The 13,993-nt window shown below is 36.8% G+C and overlaps 1 protein-coding gene and 1 pseudogene across 1 annotated transcript in view; one reads left to right on the forward strand and one right to left on the reverse strand.

Annotated features, from left to right (window-relative positions):
* Window positions 1-13,993, forward strand: part of ZFPM2 (zinc finger protein, FOG family member 2) — a 467,855-nt gene that overhangs the window by 404,186 nt on the left and 49,676 nt on the right. The gene's annotated exons all lie outside the window — the stretch shown is intronic.
* The window catches only part of LOC133077432 (large ribosomal subunit protein uL11-like), a 33,740-nt pseudogene continuing 21,987 nt past the window's right edge, over window positions 2,241-13,993 (reverse strand).

Genomic DNA, 13,993 nt, shown 5'->3' on the forward strand with positions numbered 1-13,993 from the left:
TTATATATTTGGAAAATATCCTTTCAGGATTTGTCATTTGTTGCTGACTGAAAAAAGTGAATAGAGAATTTGTGATTTGCTAGCAGTTTTTGATAAAAACATGAATATTCGCCCTTTAAGAAAGAAATGATACTGTTGCTTGTAGACAACTAATCCACTACAGAAGGAAAAAAATCTTGGATACATTGTTACAAAGTTTAAAGTTGGTGAAGTTCATTGCTTTGTCTTTTTCATTTTTTAATTAAAAAAATTAACCTGATTTGCTCTATTTACAAAAACAACTCAGTTTTTATCATTTTATTTTAATAGTAGCTTCCTTCCCAATATAAAACAATTTTAAAGCCTCTATTTAGGACAGATCTTAGACACCATGTGTATATAAGATACTGGGGTTTTTTTTAAGATTTTTAATTAACAGACAATATTGTAGAAAGGGGTTTTAAAAATAGACATGGTCAAGGTTTCAGAATAATATGTAAGATGTATCTTTATCTTCAAATTCATCAAGTTGTATACGTTAAATATGTAGTTTTTTGTATGTCAATCATACCTCAATAAAGTGGTTTAAAATCTTAAAAATGAAACGTAAAGAAATACCACCAAAAATTCAATGATCATTTCATCTTAAACATACAATTTGAGTCATTTTTAAGCCATTCCAACTTCATTATGGGTGGAAATGTGAGTTTTAAGCTGTGTTGGCAGGAAGGAAGCAAACATTTTTGCTGTTTTATATATTATATGACTCCACATTGTATTTCCTTAGATGTGTCTATCCAGTAAGTAGACCAGTAACACGCAGCAAGCCATGTTAACCCTTCTCATGAGGACCTTCAAGGGAAGTAAGCTAATACCTCCTTTATCTCCTTTTCAAAACTGTAATATCTCTGTAAACACCTAGAAAGGTGATTATCCCAACTTGCGGACAAAAGTAATGTTATTGATAACAAGTTAAAGATGATATGTCACTTTAGTTTACTTTTTTATTAAGAGATACTTTAAGTATTAATGTATAAACATCTACCTATGTTAAAGCATTAATATTTTTTCTCTAATCTAGTGAAATTTTAATATGCCATGATGGTTAAAATTTTAATGAACTAAAGTAGAAATCAAATCACATTGCAGATGCCAATATACTTATAGGCTAAAATTGGATCCCCTAAGTGTAGAGAACATAGAAGGAACATGAACTCAAGTAAAAGATACATCTGTAAACTTCTAGTATACCTCCGCAGTTCAGACATTTGGAAACATTTGCCAAGTTAATATTCATCTCAGTATGAATTGGCTTTGACCTTGAGCCTCCGGTGTGCTTCAAGATAGTTTAATTTACTGTATTAACACTAGCCCCAGTGGATATCACATTCATAAGGAACCAGTTTGGCATCCTCTGAAAAGTAAGCAGATAAAAATAAAGATTTTTTACAATAGTTAGTAAACAGGACAAGCAGTTGACATTTATTAATTTCTTTCATTTCTTCCACACTGTGGAATAAAACGCCAAGCATATTGATAATTGTTCAGACAAACCCATGAGTCATATTATCACCACTGCACAGACCCCCTAGAAGCAGAGTAAGAAATTAATAAACACTTGAGGATTTATTGATGCTTGGATTATTTATTGGGTTTGCCAATGATTGGCTCTACATGGAAGCATCATATTACACAAGAATATTGTAATTTATTAGGTAACTTCTTCACTACCTAAATATTTGAATTCTGCTTCTGTACACAAGAACTATTTCTTGTACTAATACAATGCAAGTCCTTACAGACATTTGTTCTATAAGCAATATCTCTATTTTAATTAACACCAGATAAAATATCAGTCACTCTTCACATTGAACAATAAACTAATATAACCACTATTATTTCATCAATTTATTAATAGTCTGCATTTGGTCATTAAGTATTTCAGAGTTTTTCTTACAAAATTTTTAATTCGTTCAGATAAAATGTGTGCATATACACATGTGATATTGCATATAATGTTAAGGTGCTCATGGACCTGTTGAAATTTGTCTGTGGCCTTCTTCACAATTTCAGTTCACAATCTCAGACTTGATAGACAAGTGATTTGTATGCATGACCATACTGAGCATAAATCTGAGAAGATTCCTTATCAAATTATCTTTATATTCCATGAAGAGATGATGTCACTTCCGTATAACTATTGTGTTTTTCTTTTTTGGTTGTCAAATAATCCCTTATCAAAATATTTTCCTCTGTAGTTCTTAATTATCTGGGTGTTCTTCTGTCCCACTGCCAATGTCATTGGTGATGTCATATGGGTGGCAGCCATCAGCATTGTAGCCCACAAACTAGGCAGCCTCCAGGATCTCTTTAATGATTCCAGAGAGTTCTCTGGCCAAAGGTTGGTGCTGTATCTGTCAGGCAATATTGGCAATCTCATCAAAAGTGGTATTTCCATTGTGCTTATAGTTTTTCTGCTTCTTTCCATTTCTGGGTGGTTCTTGAGAGTTTTGGTGTTCAGAGAGAGGCAGAAGGTACCACCTCAATCTGGGCCCGCCTGTTCTGAATGGTCAGTTTCACTGTAATCCTGACTTTTCAAGTCACCAGTTGTCTTGGCTATGTCATCACCAATCTCTTTTGGAGACAGATCCAGGCAAATGGCTGTGGGAGCCAGGGTACCTGTGACACTGTTTCCCCACTGAAACACCTCAGGTGTATGACTTTGATCTTGTTAGGGTCAAACTTGGGTGGCCTGGCATAGAGGCAGCTTGTGTAGGATAAACCAGATGGGGACCACAGGTCCTCCTCCACAGGGAGTCAGAAAGCACCCCCCTCCACATAACTTTTAAATGCTAATCTTTTGTTGTAGAGGGTCCTATCTTGTGAGCAAATATTACAATAATATTTAATGTAGACATATATCTTCTGTATATTTTTGCTATGCTCCAGAACACAGCCAACAACCTAGAAAAATGAGAAAACAAACAAAAAGCACCTAAATTTAAATATAGGTATACATTTCAATAGATGCAAATATAGATTTTGCTTTAAACAAACAAAACTTTAGTGAGATACCACAAATGTATTGTATTTTAGTCTAATACTTTATCTTTATAAGAGTCTGTCAGATCTTCACTGAGAACTTATGAACTCTTAATTTAGATACAACCTATACAGACTGGTTAGTTGGTTTCCCAGCTCACATTGAATTAGAAAATGAAGTGTTTGTTGGCAGCAGGAACACTGACAAAATTAAGAAGTAAACATCGAAAAAAAAAAAAATCCCACCAAAGAAATAAAATATTTAAGTGTCAGGTCCTTAAGGAGTATAATGACTGCCTCAATAAATAACCTCTGAGAACACTTCTCTAAAACAATGCATGCTTCAAACGATTCTCTGTTCTGTGCCCTCAGTTTAAGGGAAAATACTCTAGATTTTATAGCAAGGGTAGCATTAAAGAATGGTCAAGTAACAACTTTTGACCTTTAACGTGGTAACTAATACAGATCAAACAACTCAGTCACAGATTATAACAAGTACAGGCAATGTAGTTGTAATCTTTTTGCCCAGTTATTTGATGCAAATTGTCCAGGTCTGTGTGAATACTTGAATTGCATTAAAGGGTTTTCTGCTGTTCCTAATGTTCAGTAATTTGCTTAGGTTGTTCCCATCTACTGGGATTATATTTATGAATATTCATGTTTATAGGGAGGAATACACAAGCATATGGGGGATGCATACTTGGCTGCAGAATTCCCTGTAACCCATTTCATAGAAATATTCAGTTTGGATAAATTTTGCTTTTTTTTTCCTGAGAGAACAGCTTCAGCTGTCTTGCTTGTTGATACCTTTGATTCCTCTTATATAAACAGTAAAGACATTTTGCAGCTATAGTTTTTCCAGGGCTTCTGGGCAGATATGCTTTTAACAGCTTCTTTCAAGTCTTCTTAGGAATGTTTCAGAAATGGCAGGTTAGAGGTTGGTGCAAAAAAAGTCAACAATTGTAAGGAAAGCACTGCCAATACAAATAATAGATTTCATGCTTTCAGGTCTGTTTCGGAGAGGGTTGTATTTTGTGTTTCTCTCTACAAGTTTGCTTCCTTATAACCCCCTTTTCTTTCCCCTGTATCCTCACCTAACCCCAGAAATTATTGTATTTGGCTTAAAATTAGTGAAAAATGCTCCTTAATACTGGGGCAGTCTGGCTAATGGACTTAGGTCGAAATAATTGATCCTGAAAACAAGGAAATCCACCCAAATCCTATCTTTATGCTCTTCTTAATTTCATTACATGCTTCACAGACAGTCAAAGCAGGGTTCAGAAATGTCAACTATTACGCAGCATTTAAATCCATTTGCCTCATATAGGTCCGTTCTATCAGAAATAAAATATTTCACAAACACACTTTTATCATCCTCTCTCATCTCCTGCAAAGCTTAAAACATAGAGGAAAGGAGAAGAGGGGTACAAAAAGAATTGGTCAATATAAATATGAGAGCTGTTGGCTGATGCCAACATAGTAGTGCTTATTCTAACTCAATGTGAAGAATAAAGCAATAAAAAGATAATGGTAAATAATTTTCATAGCATAGAAATACACCCTAAAGCCAAATAACATTGTAAAAATAATAAAATTAGCTTTAATTATGGGTGTGCAATTCTATAATATTAAAATACCAGAGAAGTCCAGCACACTGATGTATAAATATAATTATTTCAGAGTCATGGAAAATAGAAAACAATTTCCATATAGAACATAAAACTATAGTAAAAAGTTAAAATAGTAGTCTATTTTATTTACTCATAAATAAATAGTTACTGCATGCCTATTGTATGTGTGACAGGTATTGTCCTAGGCACCAAATTCAGCAGTGAACTTCTTCCCTTAGGATCTTATATTCCAACAGAGGAAGAAGATGATAAACAAATAAATGCACAAAATGTATACTTTGTTAAATGGTTAAAAGCGTTAAGGACAAAAATAAGTCGGAGAGAAAAATAAAACACAGAGGGTGGTTTGAAATTTAAAATAAGGTAGTGAGGGAAGACCATACTGAGAAGGGGGCATTTGAGAAAGTCTAAAAGGGATGAAGGGGCTAACCATGAAGCTGTCTTAGGCAGGAATATCCAGGGTAGAGGCAAACACATTGTCATGTTTCATGAACAGCAGGGCAACCCAGAGTGCCTGGACAAAATGAAGGAGCAGGAGAATGTAGCAAATGAAGTCAGAGGACCCAACAAAGGAAAACTGAGGAGGAGCAGCCAGTGAGATCGGAAGAATACCAGGAGAATGTGCTGAGTGGAAGCCAAGGGAAGAAAAGGTTTCAAGGAGAAACTGTGTTCAGTTTTTCTGAAATTCAAGTAAGACAAGATCCAAGAAATGGGATTTAGCAATATCTTTGGTGATAGTGACAAGATCAGTTTCCTTATAGATGTGGAGGTGCGCACCTAATAGAAAGTCCGATTGGGAGATAGCAAGTGGAGGTAACTATTTCAGGGAGTTTTGCTTTAAATGGGAGCAGATAAGTAAGAGCTGAAGGGTTTTTATTTTGTTGTTGTTACTGTTTACAAGAAATTGTGGTATGTTCATTCTGATGGGAATGATCTAGTTCAGACTGAAAACTTGATGCTTGCAGGAAAAAGGGGAGCACCTAACACCAGAGTGGAGGGTGGCCTTAAATAAGGGCATGGTCAGCACATCCATAATAATTGTCATGAGAGCAGAGTATATGGTGCATATAGTTGGAGGTGCATATGGAGGAGGCAACAAAGTTCTCTTCTGATGACTACAATTTTCCTAGTTAATAAGGAAGCAAAGTTGAGAGAGAATGGATGAGGAATGGGTGTTGGAGAATGAATGGGCTAGGGAAATGTATTGATAGTATGATTGCTGGGAAACACTACCAACCCACATAACGTTATTGATCATTAATTTAAAATGAGACCATTAGGATTGTTGTGTGTTTTTCTTCAGCTAGTCTACTGCTGGGTATAAAGGCAGTGTAGGTAGGAAGTTGGATTGAACAAGGTTGGGATTTTGCCAGACTAAGTCAATGAAGCAAGAGGAAGTGAGGGTGCAGAGGATATTTGCAAGGAAGGGCTTATGACGCAGGACACAGTGTCTAAGCTGAGTAAACAGAGGAGTATGGACATGAGGAGAGGAAGGACAATGGGGAAAATGTGACAGTATTGGATTTTAGGGTCTAGTGAAGTTAATGTTGGAATGGAAGTTCTAGAAAGAGTAAATTAGAATGATGGAAGCCATGGTTTGAGAATGGGATCTCAGATGTGAAATTATGCGGGGCAAGGGGGAGGGGAGTAAAAATTATTGGCAATGAAAAGACCTAGAGAGTGAGTAGTTGGAGGTGGGTAGAGAGCAAGTTCATTGGATGAGAGGAAGTCAAAGAAGTGAGGGTTCATATGATTGGATATTGTGGACTTTGCAATCACCAAGGATTAAATCAGGAGCAGTACATGAGAAGATCCAGGAGCTGAGTTTTCAAGAAATGATGACAAATGACCTGGAAGTCTCTACATGATTGTGGCAAACAGTGATAGGAAGATAATATGAGATTCGATACAGGTTTTTAGAATAGGGAAGGAGAATAATCTGCCATGAGGAGTAACAACAGCTATTCTACCTTCAGCTCAAGTGATATACGGTTCATGGGAGTGAAATCAGCTCCCACTCGAGAGGGAAAGAGCAGGGAGGCAGAGTGAATGTTCATAGAAGAGGTTGAGGCTATGGAAGATTTTGGCAGTAATTTCCCTTGAGTACCAGGGGAAGGGTTTTTGAGAGTTGGCAGAGTATGAGAGAGGAGATGTCAATCAGGCTGTATGGGCGGTTATATTGCGGGGGGGAGGGTCATGGAAGGCCTGGGCTTCTAGGAATGACTGATAAAAACAGACATAAAGGTGACAGTATGATGAGCTATTTTTTATCTATTCTTTTTTTTATTGAGATATGATTGACATATAGAATTATTTTAGTTTCAGGTGTACAACATAATGATTCGATATTTGTGTGTATTGTGAAATGATCACCACAATAAGTCTAGTTAACATCCATCACCATACAGGATTAGTTCCGATTGTATCAGAACTTGGAGAATGCCGGTGAGGCTATGTGTGTCAGTGAGACTAGTGTGGGGCTGGCCAGGAACATGCAGGGTCCTGGTCTCTCCACTCCCTTAAGGGTGATATAGGAGCAGGGAGGGGTAGTCTTATCTGAAGCACTCAGACCTCTAGGGTCCTCTTGCTCCCTTTGCCCAGACAGTGAACTACTCCTTAATGAAACAGGCCCTGTGTGCCTATGAGTCTTCAATTCCAGTGCTTTACATAGTAACTCATGTACCGGAGCAGAGGCTCACGACAAATGCTCTTCCTTTAAGCTACTTTTGCATCTACCATAAAATGAGAATGAACATATTATACTGCTGTCTTTCAAGAATGTATATTTAATGCAATCCACAAGAACACATTTTCTTCCATCAGCCCAAGCTTCATATGGTCATAGTTTTTTAAAAAATCCTTCCCTGTTTAGTTCAAAGTGCATTTTTTTCCTGAAGGGCAGCTATGAAAAGTAACAATAATAAATATCTGAATTATTACTGGAAGGGCAGATGGAGGTTTTCATCCTTCAACATAGAAGATCATTTTTAAATCAAATCGAGTGAACCCCAAACCTTAAAAGCATCATAAATTTTGTTGTAGAAATGCTAATAGACAAGCTATGAAAATGATGTCCCGATACCTACCTCACTTTCCTTTCTGTCTTGCCTACAGAGCTAGAATGGGAGCACATAGAGGAACACTGATGTCCTCCCTCTCCCAGCTCTTCATCAGATTCTTTTTATAGCTCCCTACCACTCTTAAACAGTTTAGGCATGGCGCATAAAGTATGCTTGAGCATCTGCACAGATTTCAGACAGGCAGTACTCCTTCCCACGGTCCACCGTGCTCCCAGTACTCAGAACCATGGTCCCACCTCCAGCTTTGAATGGCCAGGTGGTCTCATACCTATAGTCATATATCCATTCAACACGTTGGTGTTGCACTTCAGCTAGACACTGAGGATGTAATGTAGATCCAAAATAGGTAAGTCCCTATTCTCATGGAGGTTACTGTGTAGTGAGAAAGACAGATACTAACAAATGTATAATCACAAACTGAGTCCATCATAGAAGAGAACACTTTGACGTCATGTAACTAAACACACCGAAACTGTGTGTGAGTTTCTGTGTATTTCGGCGGGGAGGGCGGCACAAAGAAAACTTTCTTGAAGAAGTGATACTTGCATGAGCAGAATTTGAAGCATGAATTAATCAGATAGGAATAGGGCGGAGTGTTCTAGCAGGAGGGAACAGAATGTGCCAATGACCTGTGGCAGTCAGTGAATGGTACATTTGACATTTTTGAAGAAGACCAGTGCAGCTGGAATAGGGACCGAGAAAATGACTTGTAGGCAGCCAGGGTCATATCATTATACACAAACAGTTGCATCCTGGTTATCTCACAACTTCATGTAGGAATCTTTTGTTCCTCTTCTCTGGTAATTCTTGGCATGGTCAACCCCAATTCTCTCAATGATATTGAGGGAACAATAAGAGTTGTATGTTACTCCTTAGGCATCCACAGACTGTCCATTTGCAAGCTCAAGCTCTTCTTTTTGTAACTGAGTTGAACATCACATCTTCTCCATCTCAGCTCCCTTAGTTTTTAATGTGTCCTTATACTGTATAACCCTTAACCACCTGTATTACGGTATTGGCCTACTACATTGTAGTGCTATACAGAGACTGTATTGTCTACCTGGTACCTCATGGAGTGGCTACTGGCTAGACAGTTGTAAATTCGGGCAATATACTATTGCTCAATAAATGTGTATTAAATTAAATTATCTTAAACATTTCAGATTCTTCAGATAAAGGCATCGCACAGAACGTCTTGTTAGTATATGTGCATGGACAGACACCATCTAATACAGGTGTTTACTGAAATAAAAAACAACAACGAAAACAGATACTGTAACTGAACTTAATAGAAGAACACATGTAAAGGTATTTTTGAAAAAAAAATATGTAATTAAGCAAAACAAGTTACCAATGTTTTACCTTACGTGTATTATATTTTGTAGTAAACCATGGTTATCAAGCTACGACTTCAGAGAGCTGTACTTTCAGTGCAGGATATGTTTTATGACCCAGGATTTGTCACCTGTTAGGAATATTTCAGCTTGCTTAGCTTCTGAGCATTAAGAATAATTTTTGACAAAAGGCTTAACTTTGTATGATTATCACCAGTTTTTTAATTCATCCCAGTGTGATTTTAATGTTCACTTAAGTACAAGAGAATGACATTTTCATCTGCTGAATTGCATAAATGCCCAACCAAATAAAAATGCTTATTGTAAAAAGAAACCTTTTAAGTGTAAGGGATGTATACTGAAAATATCTTTTCTCCCCTTTGGAGTCTCTGGGTAAATGACTGGTTAGTGGCTTAATAGAAGGTCTTTTCATCCCATTACACATCAAAGTTATGGAGTCTCCAGTGTGGCAGATAAAAACTTTTTGGCCCAATTGTCGGGACATTTACAGCTCCTTTCAAAACAAAGTGGAGTCATTCCCAATGTATTTATGCTAGGGATAATTGGGGAAAATATGTCATTGGTAACTACCATGATTTAATTATAACTGTTTAAATTTGAGCATTCAGTTGGAATGTTAAACCTTTCCTGGTTAGTAGTCCCCATTGCATAGAATAACAAAGTGGGCTTCCCTGGTGGCGCAGTGGTTGAGAATCTGCCTGCCAATGCAGGGGACACGGGTTTGAGCCCTGGTCTGGGAAGATCCCACATGCCGCGGAGCAACTGGGCCCGTGAGCCACAATTACTGAGCCTGCGCGTCTGGAGCCTGTGCTCCGCAACAAGAGAGGCCGCGATAGTGAGAGGCCCGCGCACCGCGATGAAGAGTGGCCCCCGCTTGCCGCAACTAGAGAAAGCCCTCGCACAGAAACGAAGACCCAACACAGCCATAAATAAATAAAATTAAAAAATAATAATAATAATAACAAAGTAATAACAAATGCTCGTTTGAAATGTTCTTGTTTTACTGGCATACAGGTACTAGTCATACATTATTGCTTTTAAGAAAGGCCATAAAAATATATGATACAATAATCTGTATTCTCTCAGCATATGTATACATATATATGTGTGTGTGTGTGTGTGTGTGTGTGTGTGTGTGTGTGTGTGTGCGCGCGCACAGTATATATAGTAACTACGGAGGGTTTTTTGTTCTAGTTTTTGGTGAATTTTGATCAGTTGGGATAGCAAATCTGATCTCAAACCTCACTTCTTCAGCAATAAACATCAAAACCTAAATCAGAAACAGTTGCCTCTGTTTCCCTTTATTAAAGATGACACAGTCTTTAAGTTGACGCAGGAAATCATGCTTGTTATTGCAGGTACCAAACATTGCCTTAAGGATATTCTCAGTGTGCCCTGACATTCCTGGAATAGAACTAAAAATGTTATGAAACTAGTAGGTGTGTAAACGAATGCTATGTTCAAAACATTTTGTTATTTTTCTCTGAAATATATGGATGCTTGAATGAACTCAAAGGGTCTGTGACACAGAAAAAAAAAAACTTTAAATAGCAATTAAGGCATTTTTTTCTTATTTCAGCATATAAAGACAAGGAAGTGTAATGGTTTTAATAATTAAGGATGCAGACTAATGCACACATTTTGCAGCACTAATAAAAACTTCCTGTTATCATCTCTATTTTTAAGAATGAAGAAGGCATTTCCTTAATGCACTTCACTGCTTCCCCTGCCAGCTCTGTTCAGGCTCAGAATTTGATAACATTTCCAAATTGTAAAAATAAAAAATAGCATTAAAAATTGATTTAAGTCCAGCTTTCCAAATCAGTTAACCCAAAGGTTAAGTGCTACTGCACTTGACCAAAGAGACAGTTTGTTCCCTTTTTATAAGACCTGAGTGTAAAGAATAAAGGCAGCATTTTTCTTCTTCTCCTTTTTAAAGAAGCCACATGTAATGTTCTCTGAGTTAAGTTTTACTATTCATAATGAATGCAGTCTCGCCATTCAAATGCGACCATAAGTACACAGAAGATAAGAATTTAATTAAATGTAGATTAAAACCAAACAGGAAAACACACTAGCTGATAATTTTATCCCATCCTCTGGCCATATTTTTTATACTTCCTTCTTGTTCTTCTTTGGGCTATAGCTTATCAACATGCCGATAGTACCATAACTCATTACATCTGATGGTGCAGCAGAAATGTGCAGGCTCTGTGCTTGGATTTCCGAGGCACTTAAAATGCAAAGCATGTAAATGTCTCTGTTAAATATACTAGTGTGCTAACAGTGGTGAAAAGGAGGTGATTCTGAAAAAAATCCTTAAACCTCACACAAGAAGCATTAGTACAGTAGCAAATGGAATTTTCAAAGTGGAACCAATTCATGTTTTCACACATATATGGTAGGCTTAATATTTTGAAGTTGAGCTCCTTCAGCAGTTGGCAAGTTTGAGTGCCAATCAACTTGCTTAGGTTACTTCAATGTATGTAGAGTTTGATACATACACATTTATATTTCTGAAGGAGAGTGGCGTTTTTTCCATTGTTGGCCATAATGTTGGCCAAATTATCTCCTATTATTTCATCTGAATCTATTGAATTGTTAAGGTAGAGACCACAAAATCTCAGAAGGGATAGAAGGCTTTAGTTATTAAGACAATTCATATATATTATTTATCCTTAATCAGTTTAATTTTTTCTAACAATTATTTCTAATTATTGTAGAAATAGGCAATGAACAGTTTTTAAAAATCTAGGTCATTTTAGAGGAAGGCTATAGACTAAATACAATATTTTTTAAATCCAAAAGAGAATACATATTGGATCTATTAATTAAATATTAGGCTAAGGTTTAGAATGTCAATACATTCTTCATTGTGCAATCTTGATTTGTTAAGTGCTAGCAAAGCATAACTGAATCATTTCTATATTTGCATTCTGTGTATCTAAAACTAAGAGCCCTAAGAAGTGTAACAAACTTTTTTTTTTAAGCTGTGGGTAATCTGTCTTTTGAAAGGTAAATGATTGGTTACTTTTTTTTTGTTTGGCAATGGGTTGTTTGGCTCACATGAATGAATAGGGTTTTTTAATTAAAAGCTCTCTGAAAAAATGATTTAGTTTTTTGGGAATTCCCTGGTGGTCCAGTGGTTAGGACTCAGTGCTTTCACTACCGGGACCCAGTTTCGATCCTTGGTGGGGGAACTAAGATCCTGCAAGCTGCGCAGCGCGGTCAAAAAAAATTTTTTTTAAGATTTAGATTTTTGCTTCTTTAATGTAATCTTGACATTCTTGATGGTTTGAAGTACTAAACTAACAGCACCACTTTCTCTGCGTTAATTGTCACATGGTCACTTTGCACTCAAATTGATATAATATGATGCATTGACATAGCTGCCAATTTTGCCTTTAGGAATAAATCAAAAAATTAACTCAATTTTCAAAGATATCAAAAATCTCACCATCTTGGGAAACAGTGTTTAATGGAGTGAACCTATATTTTCTTGCCATTAAATCCTTTGGAAAAACTAAACTAAACTAAAAAACTATAATGTGGAAGTTAGCTGTACAGAGTGGCTTTGTCCAGACTGCTGGAGACATTGCTGGGGCATCTGTAGTATTCTCTATCAAAGCATTAACCTTTGGCCCCATCTTCATAAGTTAGTTTCACTGGTGATATTAAGAAGGAACAAAATAAAAGTATGGAAAGTAAAACTGAATTGCGAAATGGAGGAACGTATTTGGGAATTTTGAAAGAATACATTAAAAATGCTTCTGTCTGCTAAAAAAAATTTAAATATAAAAATATAAAAAGAAAACTGACCAAGTAGTCTGCATTTATCTTTGTAATGTGTAGGAATTAAAATTGCTAGTCTCTAAGGCACTTAAAAAATGATGGGAGATAAACAAACAAAACATCTCCCTGGCATGCCATGAGAGCAGAGAAAATGTTTTTAAGCATTAAGTCTAATAAATTCTCCCCTTTTATCAAACAGATATTTAAAAGCAAAAGGAGAAAAATGTTTCTATGAAACTTGCATTACTTCCCTCTTGGGCTCCAGTCCATCTTAGATTCTTTTCTTTTGAGAAGTTCTAAACCCCGCCTGCCTTGCAGAAGCTCTTATGTTATACCCTGGCCGTGGTTGTGGTTTTCTCCTCCCTAGGACTGCTGCTTCTTCCAGGACAGTACACTGTGCCAAATGACTGCTAGGTCATCACAAGCAAATCTTATCGTTTAAGATGAAAGAGAATGAGAAAGAAGGAGGGGGAGAGAGGGACATAGGGAGAACGGGAGAGAGGGGAGAGGAAGGACAGTAGAGGCGAGAAAGGCTAGGGGAAGGAAAAAGGAGGGAAAGACAGAGGGAGGAAGGGAGAAATTTACCTAACCAGGAACATGCTATTCTAGTATCTCTAGTACTTTATCAGGCTGAAAATAATGCCAGTTTCAGAAGAATTGAGAATTTGAGCTTAATGAACAGTTTAGGGAGAAAAAATATGGAGGGAAGGGTCTGTAAGATTTCTCCTGGGCCACATTAGTGAGTGTCAATGGCCAAAAACGAGAATGAGAAATGTGTACTTGTTAATGCTTTGTCAAGGGCAAAACACAGAGAAAAGAATGGGACTAATATTTATTGAATACCTACTATGTAATGAGACTTTATATGTTATTTTACTGATATCTTTAAAAAACTCACTGTAGAATGAATTATCCACATCCTACAGGCAGATACTGAGTCTCAAGGAATGTGAGTAACTTACCTCCCATCAAAGAATGAATAGATTCCAGAAGGGTTTGCAAGCAGAGATCTGTCCCCACAGCAGCCTGTACTTGTCTCTGCAACAAACCCTGCTGCCTCCAGGACTGCGGTTTTAGTTCATTGCTTGTATATTTTATCTGAAATGAAATTACC

Source organism: Eubalaena glacialis, chromosome 17 (assembly GCF_028564815.1).
Source record: "Eubalaena glacialis isolate mEubGla1 chromosome 17, mEubGla1.1.hap2.+ XY, whole genome shotgun sequence".
Lineage (NCBI taxonomy): Eukaryota > Metazoa > Chordata > Mammalia > Artiodactyla > Balaenidae > Eubalaena > Eubalaena glacialis.